At 44.4% G+C, this 23868-nt stretch overlaps 1 long non-coding RNA gene across 1 annotated transcript in view; it reads right to left on the bottom strand.

Annotated features, from left to right (window-relative positions):
• Positions 1–16585: 16585 nt before the first annotated feature.
• The window catches only part of LOC308345979, a 30186-nt gene continuing 22903 nt past the window's right edge, over positions 16586–23868 (bottom strand). Inside the window, exon 4 of the long non-coding RNA XR_013967126.1 lies at positions 16586–16744. This is a non-coding gene — a long non-coding RNA (uncharacterized lncRNA). The remainder of the gene's footprint in view (positions 16745–23868) is intronic.

Here is a 23868-nt window from a genome sequence, read left to right as displayed (position 1 = left end):
GCCTTTAAAGACTGGCATGGATCCCAGTCTTTGGCACCCGGGAGACCCAGTGCATGCTCACGCTCATTTTGACCTGGGGAGATTTTATTGGGGGTGGCGGCGGGGGGGGAGCCTCATTACAGGAAAGGCCTTTTCGGCCTGAGTGGATGGGTGGATGGTAGTAGGACATGCTTATTTCTTCAAAGGGGGATTCTACCACCCCGTCTCCCTGTTCCTGTGATAATCTGGGAAGGACAATTAAAGCCTGCTGGCAATCTCAGGGCAGCCGCCCACTCACTGTGTGCTCTTGGAGACGTGACCTTTAGTCGTTGGTGCAGGGAAATCCAAATGTTGCGCTTTGTTTACGATACTGCAGAGAAGGGACGGCGTTGGGAAAGTGCTAGTAGGTGCCCCTCTGTGTAGGTGAGAGGCTGCCTTGGAACATGGGCTGGTGGAGGCTCTTTCTGATTTCGGTTGTGGCTTTGGCGAGCCAGAACCTCACCAGGTGTTCACGCTGCATTTCCCTGCTACCCAGGCGAATGCATATATCCAGGAGACTATTGGAAAAAAGGAAACCACACATAGATACAGAATTTAAGGCTCAAGATGGTCAACCCAGACAAAACCAGTCTCCTCTCTCGGACTCGATTCTCTCATCCCAGCCATGCCGCCTGCAAAACTGACCAGTCGTGGAGTTAAATTATTCTTGGCTTTGGGGAAGGAACTGGGAGGTCACTGGACATGGGCTCTCGGGACTGGTCCCACGTCGGAACAACTCTTCATCCTCTTGGATTCTACATCAGAGGCCTCCAAGGGGCAGGCAGTTTGGTCCAGGACCTCATCAGTTCAGTTCACCGGATGGACACCCTGTGCCTGGCTGCGCCGGGCTGTGCCGTGAATGCCGCCGTGACCGTGATGGGGCCCCGCCCTTGAGGCCACACAGTCAACTCCAGAGGAGAGACAGGATGCTGCCTGTGGTCATGTTCACGATGGCAGTGGCTGCCGTCCCCCGAGTGCACCGAATGCAAAATCTCACGGAACCCTCCAAACGGCTGCATGACGTCTACACTGGAAATATCCTTGGGTTTCAGGTGAGGAAGACAAAGGTGCTGAAGCATGAACTAATTTGCCCCAAGTCACAGAGCTGGCAGGTGGTGCAGCTGTGATTCCATTCGGTCGTCTGACTCTTGATTCTCCCCCACAACCCCCCCCCTTTTTTTGGAGAGGGGTGGTTATAGTAAACCTTTTTGATTTCATTTAACACAATTTCAAGTTAAGTCTGTGCATAGATGGACATAAGAGATAGCTGAAATCGCAAGGTAGCAGGGTTTCCTTTCTTGATACCCCTCTGAGTAGACTTTCAAGGCTCCTCCAATTTGCAGACATGTGACATCTGACACCTTGAGATTTTATCTAGGGGCACAGAAAGCAGTGGCATCATCAGTATTCACAGACCCAGGTGCGGGAGGCTTGGTGCTGGATTAGAGTCACGGCCCTGGCCCCGGGCTCTTAGTGATTGCTTTCTTTCTTTGTCTCTAATTTCAGCATCATGTTCTTTCTTCTTCTTCTTCTTCTTCTTCTTCTTCTTCTTCTTCTTCTTCTTCTTCTTCTTCTTCTTCTTCTTTTTAATGATTTTTATTTATCTGACAGACAGATCACAAGTAGGCAGAGAGGCAGGCAGAGAGGAGGAAGCAGGCTCCTTGTTGAGCAGAGAGCCCGATTCGGGGCTCGATCCCAGGACCCTGAGATCATGACCCGAGCCGAAGGCAGAGGCTTAACCCACTGAGCCACCCAGGCGCCCCAACAGCGTCATTTTCTTCTTCCTCAGCTGTCCCCGTCTCCCTGTTCGCCTGTTTCTTCTCCTCTTGCCATTTCCCCTTCTCCTTCACCAACCTCTTTCCCTTTTCCTTCTCTTTCTCTTCTTGTATGAACAATCAAGACATTGAAAATACTCAGGGCCTCTGTTCTCATCTTTCTTCATACACTAAATACTGGAAATGGGCAGATTTCTGGTCCCACAATGGTCCAAACAGACACGGGATATCCTTGATGGAATTTCTTTCACATTATAATTCCAAGGTTGGCAGCCATCCTGGGACCAGCAACAGAGGCTGCAGGCTGGCATCTTTCAGAGCTGTAGGGCCTTGTCCGTAATGCCAGCTGAAGTCCAGGCAGAGCCAGATGTCACGTGCGTCATCTGGAGCTGATATGCTCCCAGGTGTGGGAAAGCCCTGGAGGTGGGAGGCCTTCTCCTTTTGCAAAGCCCGGGGTGCCACAGGAGACAGCAGGTCAGTCCATTCTAGATTGTTCTGCAATGAGAAGAGACCTCAGAATCCTCAGAGCCCATGCTCTTAACCAGCGTACGTATTACATTTTTTCAGCTTGAAATAATTCACAACACGTCAATGGGAGAAACAACCCTGTCACACAGGCTTTGTATTTTACTCAAGCTTCCTCAGCCCATTAGAGGAGGCAACCGAGGCTGGACGAATGGCGCCCTCAAGATCACACAGCTAGTTGGTGGCAGGCAGAGGCAGAGCCAGGTCCCTGGTGGTGACTGATTCTAAGTTCTTGGTTCTCTCTGTCATACCACACTACCCAGGCAGGTGTGGTGAGGGAAGGCCTCCCTGAGGAGGAGGAATGACCCGGGCCTGAAGGAATGGAAGTGTCATGGGTGGTCTTAGAAGGGAGGCCGGGCTTCCTGATGGCAGTTTAGGCTCCTTTGTGACTTTTCCTAACTGAGCCATTAACTCCTCAATGGTAGGCATTTGTCTTCTCCACTTTCTGCCCCGTTTCAAGGTTCTTGGTACGAGGCTTGCACAAAGGGACAGTTGGGGAACTGGATGAGACTCGATTCTTCACATCCTCTCAGATCTGACTCCTCCTTTTTGAGATATTTGCTGATGCGCTTGGCACCAAACAGAAACTCAGCCTATTTCCTTTCTGCTTCCTTCTTTAATTCCCGTGGCTGGTACTTTTGAGAGGGTGTGCCTAGCCACAATCTCTGAGAATGATCCAGCCGCCGGCAGCCATGTTTGTAAGACCAATCCCAGACCCACTGTGAGTGGCTGAGTGGCCCAGGAGTGGGCTCCTGACCCAGAATGGACGCAGGAGAACCTCTCTCTCTCAGTTTGGAACTGTGACTTGAGGGGCTCCTTAGCCTCCTCTGATGACTTGAGGTGGGGCTCTTTCGGTTACAGGGAACCATCCGTCTTCAGGCATATGGGGGAGCCCGGGGCAGAGGAGGGAGGTGAAGCAGATGCAGAGGGTGCAGTAGCAAGGAGAAACCCCAAGACCCCGGAGAGAACCCTGAGAAGCCAACTGCTCTGTGCCTGGGGAGACCCCTGCCCAGAGGAGGCCTTCACCTCCTTCGGAGGCACATCCTCCAGTCACACAAGAAGGGCAGTCTGTTGCCTGGAACCCTTACCATAGTCTGATGTTATCGAGTTTCTGCAGAAGGAGCTCACTCAGCCAGGTCTCTCACAGAGCCACTAGGGGAAGTCCTTGGTTATGCTTTGTGCTGGAGGAACCACAGTCCGGAAACAGGGCATGTTGGTGAAGGGGAACTTTCTGCTTTTTCTTAAAGGGAGACCCTAGGCCTGGTGATGGCAATTTGACCCACTCTCCAAAAGGAATGGGACTTCAGAGATGTTAATCCATATTTTGGGGGGGGGGGCAAAAATTTTTAGTCAGCGGTCTTCACAGTGGCATGAATGGGAGAGGAGAGATCCCAGTGGTCACTTCAGGTCCTGGAGAACAGAGATGAAGTAAGACCTTCCTGGCTCCCAGTTAGTGAGTGAGACGGACACGGGGATACAACTTCACAACCACGAGATGTAAAGGTACAAGCAAGGATGGTCCCTGAAGAATGTCCAACCTGGTGGGTCAGAGACTGTTTCCTAGAGGGGATGACAACTGAGCGGAGGCCTAAGGGGCAGACAGGAGTTGGCCAGGCCAGAGAGCGTAAGGGACAACTCAGAGGAAACAGCAGGTATAGAAGCACAGTGTCGAGAAACCCAATCGTGGCTTCCGAGAAGGACGATGAGTGACCAAAGCCGCCGGTGCGTGACATCCCCAGGCTTTGGCCAGAAAGCTTGCCAGACAGGAGAGTGACGGGCAGAGCGAGGGCTCCAAACCGCTTTGTGTACCGCATCTGTTCAGTATTTCTGAGCATCCAAAAGATGTCTACGCATATTTATAACATCGACATACAACATACGTGTTTCTGAAGCAGTATGTGTACATTTATTGACAAGATAGATATTAGCTCTTATACTAATATGTTAAGTACTAATATGTTAAATATGATCATAGCTTCTTCATTTCCTTCTTACTTTTTTTTTTTAGACACACAGAAATTCTAACATAATCTCCCCACCCCACAGGGCCTGCGGAGAACTGCTCCGAAGACGTGATCGGGAGCCCTGGAGAGTCTGGGCCACCATCTCCTCCTCAGAATCAGCCAGATGTGCAGCGGTGGCCTGAGTCACAGCCACGGCTGATAGTCCCTGTGCTGGGTGATTCAGATCAGGAAACCTCAGGAGCAACAGCCTAGACTTCTAGAAAACCCTGTGCCTGGTGATTCCCAGTTTGAATTCCTGGATGTGCATACCCCTGAGACAGGGCTTTTTTTCTTTTTCTGAGAAGGTAACTGAAATTTGGACCTTATGGCCTGAGCGCGGTCAACAGGAAAGTGCAGAACTCACCAAGGCTGCTCTCTTCCTGTGGACCTTCCCTTTTCTTTGCCTCTGGCCCGAGAGTGAGGGCTTTCTGAGGCGCTGGAGCCTTCTCTTGTCCTTGGGGCTGAACTCCTTCCAGATGAAATGCCTTACGAGGGCTCGCAGAGGACAACCCCCCGAGCTTTAAACAAGGCCACAATGATACCAGCATAACCAACGTGGGAGGAATGGCGCACTGGGCTAAATTCTTTATAGTCCTTTTCTCCTGCAAACCCAAGGGGGTAGGGGTGCTGTTCTTAGGATCCCTACTCCCCAGACAGGAAATGAGCCTGGGAGAACCTTCATCAGTGAGGAGTCAGTCAATGCAGACCCCAGATAGTGAGGATTCCCAACCCTGGAGGCTCTCCCAATAGTAGAAAGCTCCAAACTCTGGATGTTAGATCCCCGACTTCTGTCGCCGTGCCTTCGCAAGCTGCTGCCCTCTTAGGTTCTGCTCACCAAGCCAGGACTAAAACAAGTCAGGGGAAAAAGGGTGTCGTGATGGTATTTACTCAGAACTGTAGAACATAAAATGGTTTTATAAATAAATATTTTAAATGGTAAAAAAATTTAAAAATTATTGCTTTGTTGAGGTTTAACTGATACACAAAAATGCACATAATTAATGTATACATTTGGATGAGTTAGCACATATGTATATACTGGTGAGATCAGTACCACAATCGAGGTAGTAAACCTATCTGGCTCCTCCAAAGAATTCCTCGTGTCCTTTTGCCCTGTGTGTGTGTGTGTGTGTGTGTGTGTGTGTGTGTTAAGAACAGTTAATAGGAGTTATAGCCTCTCAACAAATTTTCTTTTTTTATGGTTTTATTTTTAAGTAATCTCTGCACCCAGTGTGGGGCTCGAACCCACAACCCCTGAGATCAAGAGTCGCACGCTCCACTGACTGAGCCGGCCAGGCGCCCCTCAAGAGGTTTTTAAGTGCCCAACACCATCTCGTTAATTATAGGCACTCCGTGGTACAGCCTGTCTCTAGAACTTATTCATCTTGTACAACCGTTAACTTTATACCCACTGAACAACGTGCTCCTTTCCCCTCCTCCCACTCCCTGCCAGCCACGGTGCTCTTTTCTGCTTAAATAAGTAAAAAGTTAAATCTAAGATTTTTAACAAATGAAACTGCAGGGCACCTTGTAAGCCCAGTCGCTGTCTGCCTCCCTGCTGGGCCTTCCACCCGGGAATGAGGCGGGAGAAGCCACAGGATAGGTTGGTCTGTTGGACAGAGGTCAAAGGAGAAACTTTGTCCACAAGATTACCAGAGTGGACTTTTGTTGCTGTTGCTGTTGGTTTTAACTACTGTAAAAATGACTTACGGATGTGGTAATAACACTTCAAGCAATTATGAAGAAGATAAAGAAAATGTGAAAGTTTACTGAGTCTCCAGGCCTATGCTCCTAGACCTACTCTCTAGAAGTCAATGTTTAAAATCGTGTTTGGGCTTTGTGCTTCTGGTGGTTATATCCAGAATTCTAAAATATGTTTGTAGTTCTCTTTCCCAACTTATCCCTTTTAGACATTATTTAAAGATACCCCCCCCACCACCTCACTCTGAATATTGAGGAATTCAGTTCTGTTATGTTTCACCTCATTTTCCCCAACTCTTGATTTTTTTTAAAAAGATTTTGTCCATTCATTGGACAGAGAGAGAGCACAAGCAGGGGGAGTGGCAGGCAGAGGGAGAGGGAGAAGCAGTCTCCACTGAGCAGGGAGCCTGACTTGGGACTCGATCCCGGGACCCTGGGATCATGACCGGAACTGAAGGCCTTCACCCAACCAACTGAGGCCCCCACCCCCCCCCCCACCTCCCGGTTTTTACTTGCTTTTTAATTTTGGGCCTATTAGCAGTCTTCATCATTTTAGACATTTTACTGAAATCTGTATTTCTTGGTCTGTCACCTTCTACAGAGTCCTTTTTGCTATGTCTCTTGCTCACACTAGTAAGTCATTTGCAAGTTGTTTCAGTGGGATTTTCCTGTCAGGCATGTGGGCTAATCCATCCTGAAACAGAGATCTGATGCAGTTTTAAAAGTAATCTTGGGGGACACCTGGGGGGTTCAGTTGGTTAAGCTCAGCGGGGAGCCTGCTTCTCCCTCTCCTTCTGTCCCCCCCCTCACCTCGTGCTGTCTCTCTCTCTCTCTCAACTAAATAAATAAAATCTTAAATAAAATAAAAGTAATCTTCGGGCACCTGGGTGGCCCAGTGGGATAAGTGTCCAACTCTTGATTCGGCTCAGGTCATGATCTCAGAGCTGCGTTGCGCTCTGTGCTCAGTGTGGAGTCTGCTTAAGATTCTCTCCCTCCCCCTCTGCTCCTCTCACTCCTGCTCACACTCTTTCTCTCTCTCTCTCTCTCCAGGAAAAAAAAAAAATTCATAGTAATCTTTAGACAATAATGAAATTGGAAAACCCACAGGTCCATCTGTTTTCTCAGCCCCTAACCCTAATCCTACCATATGTCTTCACGGATCCAAGAAAGCTACCCTGACCAGTAGAAAGAAAGAGGAATAAGAATTTTGTATCTTCTTAGACGTATGTTAGGGGTGATAATGGGCACATAGGGTCTGTTAGTTACTCCATCCCACCTTCCAGAGTGGGATTCCAGAGAAGAAATATAAATCAAATGTCTCCTAAATTAGTTCCACAGTTAATTCAGATTCTCTTTACAATATACTCACAACAGATTTCCCATGGGAATTTCTCTATTTAAAAGAATGGCCTAGGGGTGCCTGGGTGGCTCAGAGGGTTAAAGCCTCTGCCTTCGGCTCAGGTCATGATCCCAGGGTCCTGGGATCGAGCCCCGCATCGCGCTCTCTGCTTGGCGGGGAGCCCGCTTCCTCATCTCTCTCTCTGCCTGCCTCTCCGCCTACTTGTGATCTCTGTCTGTCAAATAAATAAATAAAATCTTTAAAAAAAATAAAATAAAATAAAAATAAAAGAATGGCCTACAGGGAAAATGAGTCCTTTCTTCCTTATGTGGCACTTAGTACGAAATTACACGGGCCTGGCCACGAGTCTGGTCACCTAGGTTTCTGAGGACGATCACCTCCGCTGTGGGAGAGACTAGATGAAGGGAAAGTTGGAAGATCACAGGGAACATGGGCGATATGGGAACGTGTATGTCCAAACATGGAGACTCTAGAAGTCCAGACAAATCACACTCTGGTTGCTGAGGAACCAGAGTGATGACTGAGTTTTGTGTGATGTGAATTGGGACACTTGACACGTTCATTCATACCTGAGGCCCACAAAGGGGAGGGGGGCCGATCTTGAGTGAGTTCCTCTATTTTACTGAGCTATACGATTGTCCGTCTGTATATTGACATTTCTCCCACAACAGCCACAGTCTTAGCAATCTAGGGCAATGTTCTAAAATTTCAGTCTCTTGTAGGTATGTACTAGTTGAAAGTCACTTTTCTTTTCTTCACGGGATACATGTTTAGTAGAGAAAATAGTGAGATAGTCATTGTTAACAGATAGTGTATAGTCTCCTGATTAAACACATTGATGTCTTTTCTTAAGAAAAATAGGAATATGTTAAGATAATGTTTTTCAATCCACTTTTTATTTTAATATGTTGAACATCTTTGTATGTCATTAATTTTTTAAAATTAAATATTCTTTTGTAACATCCTTGGTCACGGCAGCCCAGTGCTCTCTTGTACCATTCATTGTCTCTGGTCAGTCTCCTTTCATGTGCTAAGTTGGATTTTTGCTTATCTGCTAAAGAATGCACATTTCCAACCTTTTTTTCAGTCTTCTAGAAATCCATCAAGCGTCTGGTCTCCAATGTCCTCTCCTTCCATGATCAGTTTTGTTCTGAGTCGACTCCTTACTGCCCTTCTTTGCAGTCATTTCAATAGGGATTAGGGAAAGGTTGCCTGGGTGGCTCAGTGGGTTAAAGCCTCTGCCTTTGGCTCAGGTCATGATCCCAGGGTCCTGGGATTGAGCCCTGCCTGGGATCGAGCCCGGCATCGAGCCCCGTATCGGGTCCTCTGCTCAGCAGGGGGCCTGTCTCCCCCCCCCCCCTGCCTGCCTCTCTGCCTCCTTGTGATCTCTGTCTGTCAAATTAAAAAATATATGTTTTTTAAAAAATAGGGATTAGGGAAGAAGGGGCTGCCTAGTGGTCCTCCCAGCCAGGCAGCCGTTCAATCTCAGTGGGCTGGCCTCTTTGTACCGTCTTTTCATTCAATTATTTACTATTCTATTGCACGTTGCTCTGATGGTTAATTTTGTGTATCAACTTGATTATGGGTCATGAGGGGCCCAAATATCTGGTCGAACATTATTCTGAGTGTTTTTGTGAGAGTGTTTCTGGATGAGTTTAACATTTAAAATGATAAACTTACTAAAGCAGGTTGCCCTCCTGTCGAGAGTTTAGTTAAATTACTTCATGGTACCGCTGCTCTGGCATTCGCTTGGTTTGGCCAAGTGGCCTGTAGGGGCATAAAGCCAACACTAGCCCCCCGTGCAAGCACATGCCCTAGATGACCGCCCACAGAGTCACAAGCAAATGTAAGATCCTAAGGTGACTACCCCAACAGTGCTGTGATCAACAGTCCCCCTTACCTTCCAGGGTCCTCCCCTTCTGTACCTCTTAGCTTAGACCCCCAAGGATCTCACCAAAACCCTCCCCTTCTTGGTTTAAATTAACCAATAGGGGTTCCTCCTGGCAACCCCAAAGCACTTTACCCACAGACTCTAACAAAGGCCTGTGCGTCAGGCCCTATCACTCCCTCTGCTTATGCCCTGCCTTGAACTCCCAGTGTGACTCCTTGAAGTGTATTGTATATTTCTTCCAGGACCTGTGAATAATAAACTTTTCCATCTCAATTTCTCTTGTGGCCTTTGTTGAGCCTGAACTCACCATTCCATACCCTGAGTTTCAGTTAACAAATGTTAATTCTAAAAAGTCCTAACACCTCCTTAATGTGGTAGGCTTCATCTAATCAGTTGGAGGCCTGAATAAAACAAAAAGGCCAACGCTCTCCCAGATATGCGGGAATTCCTCCTGCCTGAAAGCTAGGACATTGTTTTTTCCTGCCTTCAGACTCAAATTGAAATATCAGTTCCTCCTGGGTCTCAAGCCTACTGGCCTTTGGGCTGGAACAACACTCTTGGCTCTCTGTTTCTCAGGCCTTCCAACTTGGATTGGATCTACGCATCAGCTCTCCTGGGTCTCCAGCTTGCTGACTGCAGATCTTGGAACTTGTTTAGCCAATTTCCCCCTCTTTCTCCCTCTCCCACCACACACACACACACACACACACACACACACACACTCACACATCTAGTGGTTCCATTTCTCTGGAGAACCCCAACTATTACATACTACATACCTACAAGTGACATTGCCTTTTTTTCTTAAAAAGCTGTTTAAAAATAAAGGAGAATGTTATACATTCCCGAATAAATAAAAAACTGAGAAAATTTATGACTAGCAGACCTACCCCACAAGAAATACTAAAGGTAGTTCTTCCAGTTGAAATGAAAGAATTATAGACAGCAACTTGAATCTGTATGAAGAAATAAAGAGCACTGGCAATGATAACCATAGCAATTAAAATACAAAATAAATGTGTATTTTGTTTATAACACTTTTGCTTCCAATCTTATTTAAAGGATAACTGCATAAAGCCATAATTATAAATCTGTGTTGATAGGCATAGAATGTATAAAGTAGTAATTTGTATGACAATATTAGCACCAAGTAGGGAGGAATGGAGTTTATAGGAGAATTTTTACTTGTATATTATGGCAATTAAGCTTGTATTAACCCCAACTAGATTGCTGTAAGACGTTAATTGTAATCCCCAGGGCAGCCACTAAAAAGTTAACTCAAAAGGTATTTGTAAAAAGAAAATAAATAAATTAAAATTGTATACTAGAAAAAATTTACTTAACACAAAAGCAGTAAGTAATGAAGGTAGAGGCACAAAAAAAGACATAAGGCTCTTAGAAAATATGTAGCAAAATGGCAGACATAAATCCTACCTTATTAGCAATTACATGAAATTTGAATGCATTAAACACTCCAATCAAAAGGCAGTGATTGGCAAAATGGATTTGAAACATATATAATCAACCACATGCTATCTATAAGAAACAGACTAGATTCAGAGACAAAAATAAGGTGAATATGATAGAATCAGAAAACATTACCCTAAAGATTCAAATGTAGTGATCCAAAGGAGCACATGTACCCGAATGTTTATAGCAGCAATGTCCACAAATAGCCAAACTATGGAAAGAACCTAGATGTCCATCAACAGATGAATGGATAAAGAAGATGTGGGATATATATACAATGGAATACTATGCAGCCATCAAAAGAAATGAAATCTTGCCATTTGCAACGATGTAGATGGAACTAGAAGGTATTATGCTGAGTGAAATAAGTCAATCAGAGAAAGACAATGATCATATAATCTCCCTGATATGTTGAATTTGAGAAGCAACGTGGGGGGCTTGGAGGGTAGGGAAGGAAAAAATGAAACAAGATGGGATAGGGAGAGAGACAAACCATAAGAGACTCTTAATCTTACAAAACAAACTGAGGGTTACCTGGGGGAGGGGGGTAGGGAGAGGGTGGTAGGGTTATGGACATTGGGGAGGGTATGTGCTATGGTGAGTGCTGTGAAGTGTGTAAGCCTGACGATTCACAGACCTGTACCCCTGGGGCTAATAATACATTATATGTTAATAAAAATAAATAAATAAATAAATAAAATTCCACCTGAAAAAAAAAAAAAGGAATCAGAAAACATATACTATAGGAGCAATTGCCAAAAGAAAGATGGAAGGCTACACTAATATCGCACAAAATAGACTTGAAGATAACTATCATTACTGTGGTGAAGGACATTTTATGATAATAAAAGAGCCACACCATCAAGAAGACATAATTATAAACATATATACACCTAAAAATAAAGTCCTTAAAATACAGGAAGCAGGGGTGTCTGGGTGGCTTAGTCAGTGGGTTGAGTGTCTGACTCTTGATCTCAGCTTGGGTCTTGGTCTCAGGGCCATGAGTTCAAGCCCCATGTTGGGCTCCATGGTGGGTGTGCAGCCTACTTGAAAAAAATAAATACATAAAATATAATACAGGAAGCAAAAACTGACAAAATTAAAGGGAGAAATAGGCAATTCAAAAATAATAATTGAAGACTCCAGTAATCTACTTTCATTAATAGACAGAACAACTTGACATAACATTAAGAAAAAAAAAATAGAAAACTCAAACAATACTTTAGGCCAACTAAACCAGATATCAATAAAACATTCCACCCAACAAAATGTTGCAGAACACACATTCTTCTCTAGTGTACCATAGGATATTTTCAGAATAGACCATTTGGGTTGTTTTGGCTTTTTTTTTTTTTTTAAGATTTATTTATTTATTTTTGAGAGAGAGAGAATGGGGAGGGGCAAAGAGAGAAGGAGAGAGAGAATCTGAAGCAGACTCCCCGCTGAGCAGGGCTTGATCTCATGACTCTGAGATCATGATCTGAGCTGAAATCAAGAGTTGGATGCTTAACCAACTGAGTTGTTGAGGTGCCCCCCAAATAGACTATTTGTTGAGCTATAAAGCAAGACTCAGTAAAGTTATAAAGATAGAAATCATACAAAGTATGTTCTCCAACCACAAAGGAATGAAATTAGAAGTCAGTAACAAAGAAAAAAATTGGGAAATTCACAAACATGTGGATACTAAATACTATACTCCTGAATTACCAATGTATCAAAGAAGAGGTCACAAGGGAAATTAGAAAATACTTCCAGATGAATGAAAACAAAACATAACAACCCAAAACTTATAAGATGAAGCTAAAGCCATTCTTAGAGGGAAATTTATAGCTGTACATGCCTGTATTAGAAAAGAAGAAAGAGGGGCACCTGGGTGGCTCAGTGGGTTAAAGCCTCTGCCTTCGGCTCAGGTCATGATCCCAGGATCCTGGGATCAAGCCCCACATAGGGCTCTCTGCTCCGCAGGGAGCCCGCTTCCTCCTCTCTCTCTCTTTGCCTGCCTCTCTGCCTACTTGTGATCTCTGCCTGTCAAATAAATAAATAAATCTTAAAAAAAAAAAAAGAAAGAAAAGAAGAAAGATCTTAAATCAGCAACCTAAACCTCTACCTTAAAAACTAGAAAAAGAAGGGCAAACTTACCTGAAGGAAGCAGAAGGAAGGGAATAGAAATAATTAAAGCCTATGTAAATGAAGTAGAGAATAGGAAAAAAAAAAAAAAAAGAAACACTTAATGAAACTGAAAACAGGTCCTTTGAAAAGATCAACATAGTTAAAAAACCTTTAGCTTGACCGAGAAAAAAAAAAAAGAGAGAAATAGAAGACTCAAATTACTAAAATCAGGAATGAAAAAGGGATATACTTTTGCTCTTACAAAAATAAAAAGGATTAGGATTATAAGAGAATACTATGCACAATTGTATGCAAACAAATTGGATAAACTAGATAAAATGGAAAAATTCCTGGAAAGATACAAACTACCAAAACTTAGTCAAGAAGAAATTAAAAAATCTAAACAGACTGGAAACAAATAAAGAAACTGAATTAGTAGTCAAGCACTTGCCACAAAGAAAAGGCTAGGACCAAATGGCTTCACTGGTGAATTCTACCAAATGTTTAAAGAATAATTAACCAAAATTGGAAAAAGGAGAAAATTAGAAGAGGAGATAATACTCCCCAACTCTGTGAGGCTAGTATTATCCTGATACCTAAGACAGAGAAATAAATCCTAAGAAAAGAATATTATAGACCACTATCCCATAGGAATATAGATGCAAAAATCCTCAACAAAATACTAGCAAATTTGAATGTGACAACATATAACAAGGATTGTACAGTATTACCAGGTGGAATTTATCTCAGAAATGCAAAATTGGTTCAACATATAAAAAGTAGGGGCACCTGGGTGGCTCAGTCGTTAAGCATCTGCCTTCGGCTCAGGTCATTAACCCGGTGTCCTGGGATCGAGACCCGCATCTGGCTCCCTGTTTAGCAGGAAACCTGCTTCTCCCTCTCCCTCTGCCTACCCCTCCCCCTGCCTGTGCTTTCTCTCTCTCTGTCAAATGAATAAATAAAATCACTTTTAAAAAACATGTAAATAGTAATTAACAAAATACACCATATTCGTAAAGTAAAGGACAAAGCCCACATAATCATCTCAGTAGATGGAGAAAAAGTCTTTGACAAATCTTTATTATAACTTCAACAAACCTGAGATAAAAGAGAACTTCCCCAACATAATAAAAAATGTCCATGAAAAACCCGTAGCCAGCATTTTGTTTAATAGTGAAAGTCTCACTGAAAGTTTTCCCACTAAGATCAGGAACAAAAAAAGGATATACTCTCTCAGTGCTTCTATTCAACATTGTGCTGGAATTTTTCACCAGGGAAATTAAGCAAGAAAAAGAAATAATTTTCTTCCAGATTGGAAAGAAAAAAGTAAAAGTATCTCTATCTACAGATGACATGCCCTTTTATAGAGAAAATCCTAAGGAATAAGGAATACACACACACACAATTGTTAGAGTGAATAAAGAAGTTCAACAAAGTTGCAGAATATAAGATCAATACACAAAAATCAATTATGTTGCTTAAACATTAGCAATGAGTGGTCCAAAAATGAAATGGAGAAAACAATTCTATTTATAGCAACATCAAAAAGAATAAAATACTTAGTACTAAAGTTCACCAAAAAAGTGCAAACCTTATGTACATTAAAAACTATAAAACATCACAGAAAGAATGAAAGAAGACTTTTTTGTCCTCTATGTGGTATAGTATGTGGATTGGAAGACTTAATATTTTTTTAAAGATTTATTTATTCATTTGAGAGAGGAAGCATGAGCAGGGGAAGAGGCAGAGGCAGAGAGAGAAGCAGACTCCCCACTGAGCTGGGATCCCAACATGGGGCTTGATCCCAGAACCTGGAGATCATGACCTGAGCTGAAGGCAGCCACCTAATTGACTGAGCCATCCAGACTTAATATTGTTAAGAGGGCAATATTTTCCAAACTGATCTGCAGATCAGATGCAACCCATACCGTATTCCAGCTGTGCTTTTTGCAGAAATTGACAAGCTGGTCCTAAAATTTACATGGTATTACATGGATTCCAGAATAGCCTTAAAAATCTTGGGAAAAAAAGAATAAAATTGGAGACTCACATTTGTCAGTTTCAAAACTTAATACAAGGCTGGGTGGTACTGGGATAAAGACAGACATATAAATCAATAGAAGAGATTTTAGAGTCCAATAACAAACCCATATATTTAGTTAATTGATTTTTGACAAAGGTGCCAAAACCACCCAATGAAGAAAGAATAGTCTTTTCAAAAAACGGCGCGAGAACAATATTCACATGCAAAAGAATGTTTGGATCCCTAGCACATGCCATACCAAAATTAACTCAAAATGGATAAAAAACAGGGCGTCTGGGTGACTCAATCAGTTAAGCATCTGCCTTTGGCCCAGGTCGTGATCCCAGGATCTTGGGATCAAGTCCCACATCGGGCTCCCTGCTCAGCTGGGGGCCTGTTTCTCCCTCTGCCTCTGCCTCTCTCTCTCTCTGTCTCTCATGAATAAATAAATAAAATCTTTAAAAAATGGATCAAAAACCTAAATATAAGATTTAAGGCTAGAAAACTCTGAGAAGAAAATGTAGGTGTAAATCTTTGTGACTTTGGGTTTAGCCATAGTTTCTTAGATATGACACCAAAAGCACAAAGGAAAAAACATACATACATAACATGGACTTCAGTATAATTTCAAATGTTTATGTTTAAAAGAATACTATCAAGAAAGTGAAAGACATTATTTCAACAAAAAAAGTAAGTCATCAAACTCAGGTTTAACTAATTTCAGCAAGAGCATAACAGTAGTTATAATTAAACCTGGAAGAAGTGTTCAATTCATCTCCCTACAGATTTGTGATTAAAATCTCATCCCAAATTATTCCCAAATCTTGTCCCAACTACCATAAAATGATTACACCATGTTCAACAATCCCGAGAAGCTCACTAAAAAGCCAGTGTAGAATACAGTATATCAATCAGGTAAAATCCTCTATGCCCCAAATTTGTAACATAATATAGTGTGTGTGTATATATATATATATATATATATATATATATATATATATTTTATTTTATTTTTTTTAAAGGAAAGTAGGTCAGGACATCTGTGTGGCTCTGTTGGTTAAGCGTCTGCCTTCAGCTCAGGACTTGAACTTGGGGTCCTGGGACCAAGCCCCGTGTGGGGCTGCCCACTCAGGGGGGAGCCTGCTTTTCCTTCTCTCCCTCCTCCCCACTTGTGCTTTCTCACTCTCTCTCTCAAATAAATAAATAAAATCTTAAAAAAAAAAAAAGTAGGGATGCCTGGGTGGTGCAGTCAGTTAAGTGTCCAACTCTTGATTTCAGCTCAGGTCATGATCTCAGGGTCTTAAGGTGGAGCCCCTGCTTGGGGCTCAGAGCTCAGCGGGGAGTCTGCTTGAAGATCTCTGTCCCTCTCTCTCTGCCCCTCCCGTCATTCACTCACATACACACACCATCTCTCTCTCTCTCTCTCTCTCACATAAATAAATAAAAGCAAAATAAGAGAGAGAGAGAGAGAAAGAATTAATCGATGTAATTCATACCACTAATGGAATAAAGCAGGGAAACCATGAAACTGTATCAATAGATTCAGAAAAGGTATTTGATAAAATTGAACACATATTCAAGATGAAAGCTATCAGCAATTTAGAAATAGAAGGGAATTTCCTCAACCTGATAAATCAACCTATAAAAATAAACCCGTAGCTCACATTAGACTTAATGATAGAAGACTGAGTGCTTATCTCTTACGATCAGAAGGCAAGGATGTGGGGCACCTGGGTGGCTTAGTTGTTGGGCATCTGCCTTCGGCTCAGGTCATGGTCCCAGGGTCCCTGGATCGAGCCCTGCGTTGGTCTCCTTGCACCACAGGAAGCCTGTTCTCCCTCTCCCAGTCCCTCTGCTTGCACTGTGTCTCTGTCAAATAAGTAATAAATAAATAAAATCTTTAAAAAAAAAGGTGAGGGTGTTTACTCTCAACCCCTTTATTCCACATTGCACTGCACAAAAGAGAAATGCAAAAAAATCAAGGAGAAAAGTCACAGGTGTTGGAAGGGAAAGAGTAAAACCATCTGCCCTCGTAGACAGTGTCAAGCTCATAAATGACTTTAGCAAGCTTGCAGATATTCCCTTCTGGGTATTCGCCCAAGAGAAATGAAAGCGAATGACCCCAAAAGGACTTATACATGAGTATGCATAGCCACTTTATTGATAATCGTCAAAACCTGAAGACAACTCAAATGTCCGCCAGCAGGTGAATAGCTAACATGTTGCCCTTGTGGGAGGCCTCTTAGTTCTGGCCCTGTGGCTGCGGAACCTTCGCTGGAGAGGGTAGAGAGGCAGCCCACGGAAGCAGAAGGCAAACAGTTCTAACCTGGCCCAGAGATGTCTAGCTGAGGAGCAGGGAACACCTGGTCGGAAGGTAGAGACGAGGGTTGTCCAACAGGAGAGGAGTGAAGGTTACAGACAGGGCTGTGAGGCCCAGGAAGCAGGAACAGAGAAAGGCTCGACTGGCACAGTAACCACGAGGAGGGGGACTACGGGAAAAAGGCTGCAAAGAGGATTTTCGGAACATTTGTACATGAGGCCATTCCCTCTTCTCGGTGTTTCTTTTGGTTGAGACACAGGACTGGCTTCAGCCCTGATATGAATATGACCACAGTAACGGCTATGAGACCTGGGTGCTTACGAGGCCCAAGTACTGAGCACTTTAAGAATGTCCCACGCCGGGGCACCTGTGTGGCTCAGTAGGTTAAGCTTTTGCCTTCGGCTCAGGTCATGATCTTGGGGTCCTGGGATCGAGTCCCGCATCGGGCTCTCTGCTCAGCGGGGAGCCTGCTTCCCCCTCTCTCTCTCTGCCTGCTGCTCTGCTTACTTGTGATCTCTCTCTCTCTCTCTCTCTCTCTGTCAAATAAATAAATAAAATCTTTTTTTTTAAATAAATAAAATCTTAAAAAAAAAAAAAAGAAGAATGTCCCACGCCGTGAGGTGGGCACTGTCATCCCCGTTGCATAAACTGAGGCACAGAGTTTTAAGTGCTCTGCCCAAGATCATGTCACTAAGTGGCAGAGCCAGAACATTCGAGTTCATATGCAAACCTGAAGCTGATAAGCCATTCCCCTTTTTCTGACCTGCCCTGGCCACAGCTCCCTCCACCCATACCCTCTCAGGGTTGAGTGGGTGAGGGGTAAGGGAGAGGGGCCCCAAAGTGATTTGATTCAGGCCTCACATTCCCAACGCACCTTATCTCCGAATGAGGTCATATATCCTGTCAGAGACTCTCAGTCAGGCCTGAGGGAAGGGGGGATTCCTTCTCCCTGCTTGACAGCACCACCTCCAGTGAGTCATGAATTAACAATTGTAGTATTATTGTATTATTGTATATAATATATTGTATGCAATATTACCTATATTTATTATTGTATATTATTGTATTATTATTATGTTACCTCATTTTCATAGATCTTGGTTTTTAATCCAGTGGAAAACTAAAAAATGGAGTCGCCTTTTTTGATCTCCGAGAGGCCTTGCTCTGAAGGAAGGAAGGAAGAGGGGAATGTGCCAGAGGCAGCCATGCTGATGCCCGCTCTGGGAGCTGTCAGCACTGCCACACACAGCGGCTCCGAGGAGATCTGTGAGGAAACTATGAGGTCCAGATGGGCTGAGAAAATGTTGCTGTTGGGTGCTTGTTCTTTAACTCCGTGTTCTCACCTGGGCCATGTTGGCACCCTCCCCAGAGGGCATCTGGCTAGGTCTGGAAACATTTTTGAGTTTCACTACATCGGGCGGGGGTGACTGGCATCTAGTGGGGTAGAGATCAGAGATGTTCCTCAACATCCTACAATACACAGGACAGCCCCCACAACAAGGAGTCGTCTACCTAAAATGTCAAAGTGCCGCCAGTTGAGAAACCCTGCTTTGACCCTTGGGGGCCCGCTGGGAGCAGGGCTGCCATGCCCTTCTAAGAAGCTTCTACAAGCTCTCATCTGGGCTTGAAGCCAGAGAGGTTTGGACTACAGGCCATGCCCTCAGGGAATTTCCCTGCCTTCACCTGGCCACGCCCTCTGGGCCCTTTGCTGGAGAGCTCTGCTCTCAGGTAAATGTTTTCCCTACATGTTTGGGAAACTTCAAGAAAAATCCCCTCTAGCCCTCTTGTAAGCAGTGAAGAGGTACTGTATAGTGAAAAAAAAATTAAGACAGCTAGGGGATTTTTATTATTTAAGTTAAATAAATAAAAGCAGCGGCTGACCCTTCAGCTTTCAAAGGTGGCCCATCCACCAGCTGGCCCTCAAAATGGCAGTCAGATGGAACTGGGGGCAGGCAGAGTGGGTTTACTATTCATGAACTCATGTTCTCGACTGGGAGCTGGGAATTGGGACCTGAGGGGGGGCAGCCTGAGGGGTGTGGGCAACAGCTGACGGGAAAGGCCGCCCACCCCTCCCCCAGCCACCAACCACCTCAGTGTGGGGCCCTTGGGGAAAGTCTGGTCTTTCCTAACTAGAGTGTGGGCTCTTAGGGAATGAATGCCTCGGGTTGAAGTTGAGTTCCCAAGCGAACTGCCTCTCAGTGGGAGAGGCACAGGGACTGAAATGTCCCTGGTGGCCCGAGGGCTGACAACATCAAGCACCTGGCAGGACAGGGGAGGGCCGCCAACACTTCCTGACCCTCAGTCCCCCGCAGGGGCAGTCTTGCGTGGCATGCTGTGGTGGCCTAGACTCTGGGGGAACTTAAATGGGTCAAGTACCAGCTCAAAGCAGAGGATGAGAACAGATTTGGAGCCAGTTAACGTCTGGGCGCTGGAATCTTGTTGTCTGTGTGGGAGGCTGAGAGAGTGAGTGGAGAGGTGGGAGAGCCGGGTCAGTGGGTGGCGTCTCTCCCTCCTGGGCCAGGAAGCCTACCTGGACTGGGAGGCCACAAAGTGTGCCCTCCTGGAGAAATGTGCTTCAAGATTTCCCCTACTCAAAAGGCTGCCTGTTAGAACCACCTTGGGGAGCTTCTTAAAAATACCCTTCCCCAGACCAGTTAGATCGGATTAGCTGAGGGTAGGTCCCAAGCGAGTATTTCCTTCCTTCTTTATGGCCTTGGGAGATTTTGCACCTCCTTCCAGGGAGGGAAGCCTGACTTCTGAAATGATTCTTCTGAAGGAAAAGTACCTAGCTCTATAGGCAGCCCCGACTGGGGCTGGAAGCACACCATGGACACTCAGGAGGTTTCTGCTCTCAAAAATGTTTTAACTTAACTCAAAATGTTTCCAGACCTAGCCAGATGCCCTCTGGGGAGGGCACCAACATGGCCCAGGTAAGAACACTGAGTTAAAGAACAAGCACGCAATAGCAACATTTTCTCGTCCATCTGGACCTCAGAGCTTCCTTACAGATCTCCTCGGAGCCTCTGCGTGTGGCCGTGCTGACAGCTCCCAGAAACTTCCTTGGTTCCGCTGTTGGTTCAGCCCGTTTCCTTCATGACTTGGTCACAGCATCCTTGCTCTTGTAAGACACAGGTCAGTTCAATCCCAAAGTCTTGGAAATGAGCTGAGTTTCAGCAAGCATTGGACTGAGTTGAGTTGAGTTGAGTTGAGTTACTGATGAACAGTCTCTTACTACCCATTTTGTATGTGGCATATATTATACCCCGTATTCTTAAAAAAAAGTAAGCTAAAGAAAAGAAAATGTTGTTAAAGAGACTGTAAGGAAGAGAAAATACATTTACAGTGCTATACCGTATCCCTCCCAAATCTGCATATAAGGGATCCACGTAGTTCAAATCCTTGTTCAAGGGTTAACCGTATACATCCGTCCTGGCCTTGGGAGCGATAAGGAATAGGAGAGATGAACTGGTGGAAGATGGCAAGTTTGTGGCAATCAACACCGTCTCTTTTCAGTTACCTTAAGGAGCCCGTTTTCCTGCAACACATCCTTCTCGTCTGAAACAAAGCTGATCTAATAGGCACCAGTATTATGACACCAGTTATTAAAACACAAATACAGATTGGAAACAGAGGCTGCCCTGAATTCTTAGAGTTCCCCCTTCCCCCTTCTCCTCTCCCCTCCATCAGGACCACCCCCTCTTCCACTTACCATGATTCACCCCTCAAAGGATATTGGCTCAATACAGAGGAGGCCTAGGTCTATTCTGACGGTGGGGGGGGGGGTGCCCTTGTTATACAAGTGTGTCAGCCTTGATTATAAATCATTTTGATCTACTCATGAAAGCAGCTTGCTCCAAGGCTCTCTGCTTGCTGTATTTCCTTAGAGCAATACAATTTTGTTCGTTTGTTTGTTTAATTTAACAAAAATGCCTCTTGTGACCCTATCCTAAGAACTTTACAAATGTGAATTTATTCCATCCTTGTAACAACCCTATGAGATTGGTAATGGTATATTCTCCCATTTTATAGATGTGGAAATCAAGGCACAGACAGATTAAGTAACTTGGCCTCAAGGTCACCAGCTAATACGTGGAGAGTTGGGCTTGTAGGTCAAGCCGGCCACAGATCTGCTGCTCTCAACCCAAGAAAAGACAGTCATGAGCTAATGTGTTGGGGCTTCTCCCTTTGCCAGACTGATTCATGAAGTAGACTCCGGCATGTCTTCCTCTCTTGCATTCCCTTCCATCAAGATGATACCTGGGGAGAGGGAAAGGGATCTTCCTGAGGTCTCAGAGTGATTGGATGCAGAGCTAGGAGCAAAACGTTGCCCCTTGACTCCCTCCTGGTCTCAGCAGATTGCTTGAGTCCAGCTAAATGTCCCCGCAGAAATCTGTGTGGAAATTGTGGTGGTTATAAGAAACATCCACAAGTTCTTGGATAGTTCCCCCTTCGAAAGATGGAAACTTCTTTGCCTCCCCTCATGTGTGGGCTGGACTTAGAGTCTTGCTTCTACCGAATATAATAAAGCAGAAGCGTTGGGAGATTAGGTCATAAAAGGCACTGCCTCACCCTCCTCTCTCTCTCTCTTTCTCTCTTTCTCTCTCTCTCTCGGTTGTTCTGGGGAAGTCAGCTTGGTTGTTCTGGGGAAGTCAGCTGCCATGTGCGACCTTGAAAAAGTTCCTTAACTTCTCTGTGCCTCAGGATTTCACATGCGTAAAGTGGGGGGAAATATTACCTCCTAGGACTGTTGTGAGAATTGAGTGAATCAATGTATGTTTCCGGCACACAGTAAGTGATCTATAGATCTTGCCCAGCAAGGATGCTGGGCATAGTTGTACAAACTGTTCACTGTTCAAGAGCCCCAGTCTTAGAAGTCAAATGCGGGCTCACTAGTCCGAGCCCTTTGGCCTGGGATTACCTACCAAGAGGGGGCACTGTTTTCTAAATTGTACCAGGGCCAAGTAGGAGCCAACAACTGTCCCGACAGGTGTTCCTTGTCAGCATAAGGGATCTAAGTGTCTTGTGAATGCTACCTTAGCATTATCCTGAGGCTTTGGGCTGATGTCTACCAAGCGGATACTGGTTATAGCACAACTATTCTTTGGTGGCTTTGTGGAGAGCTCCCGAATAACCTCAGAACGATGCCAGTATCCCAATCCTTGCTACAACCTTTCAGATACAGAGAAAAAATAAAAATTTAATGTAAAAATATTGACAATGCAAAAAGCCTAAAATCATGCATGGCAACACCATGTATCGGTTCAAGCGTATGCATAGATATGGTCCCACCATAGAGAGATGTGCAGGACTATTAAGACCATAATCTGAAAAATGGTTATCCTTGGGGTCGGGAGGAAACGAGGTTAGGAAGGGATGTATGGTACAGGGGTCTTCAGGTCTGTTCATAATTTATTTCTTAAGCTTAATGGTGGACACACAAGTGTCTATTCTTTAATCTTAAATATGAAAAATAATTCACAATCGGTACTATTGAAAGAGACCATCTTTCTGTGTGTGAGATAGTTTCTCGTTTTTTATCTTCTTTAATCTCTGTTAAATATTAAATCCAAATATTGATTTGGAACCAAGAATGAAGCAGTCCTTCATTCAACAAGTATTTACTTGTATTTACTACATGCTCAAGGAGCAAAGAACATCTGAACGTAGTAACACTGGTGAGAACCTTGGTTATTTGACTACTTCCCCTTCTTTCTGTGAAGGCGGGGGCTCTGTCTTAGTCCTATGTATGAATTCTGCTCTGTAATAGGTATTAATAAATGTTAAATTAAAGTAATTAAATTAAATTAAAACATAAATATGACCATTTTTATCCTTATAGAGCTTTCCATACACTAAGGGTGAGGAAAGACCTAGGATAACGCAGGTCATGACAAGGGCCCCAAGTCTGAGCAGAGTTCTGTGGGAATTCATTCATACATTTATTCCCTTGACAACTTTTCACCAGGCACCTACCAGGCATTGGGCATGCGATTGTCAACAAGAGAGGCACGGTCATCGGTTTTCTCATCACTCACTTCTTACCACCTTCATCACTACCTCGCTGGTCTACGTCACCAACATCTTTTACTTGGTTTATCACAACAATAATAATAACCCAATGCCATAATCCTGACTAGTCTCCCTACTTCCACTGTGTTCCTCTACAGTAAAATCTCAACGGCTTCCAGAAAGATCTCATTAAAACCCAAGTTAGGGCTCGTCACTCCTCTGCTCTAAAACCTTCCAGGGCTCCTCACCTGTGGGGGGTTTGCAGAAATGGCCAGGAGTCCTTAAATCTCTTATCAAGAGGTGAAGTCTGTTTCTCAACCCTCTGAGTCTGGGCTGGCCTTGGGATTTTCTTTGTCTAGAAGAATGTGCCAGTTCTGAGCCCAGGCCTCAGGAGGTTTTGAACGCCTCTGTGCTGACTCTTGGAATCCGGCAACTGCTAGGCAGACAAGCCTGTTGGGGGCAGTGAGAGGCCACGTGGAGCAGAGCTGACCCAGGCGAGTCCATTGAATTATTAGCCAACCTCCTGTCTGTCTGAGGACAGAGACAGAGCCCAGCCTTGGCCAGGCTTTCCTAGAAGAAACTTCCAGATGACCCTCAGACTCATGAGCGAAATAAATGGTTGTTTCAAGCCATTGAATTTTTTGGTGTGTGGTTTGCTGGGCAG

The sequence above is a fragment of the Martes martes genome (genome assembly GCF_963455335.1).
Source record: "Martes martes genome assembly, chromosome: 7".
In the NCBI taxonomy this organism is placed as follows: Eukaryota; Metazoa; Chordata; class Mammalia; order Carnivora; family Mustelidae; genus Martes; species Martes martes.
This window is presented reverse-complemented; position numbering and strand designations above follow the sequence as displayed.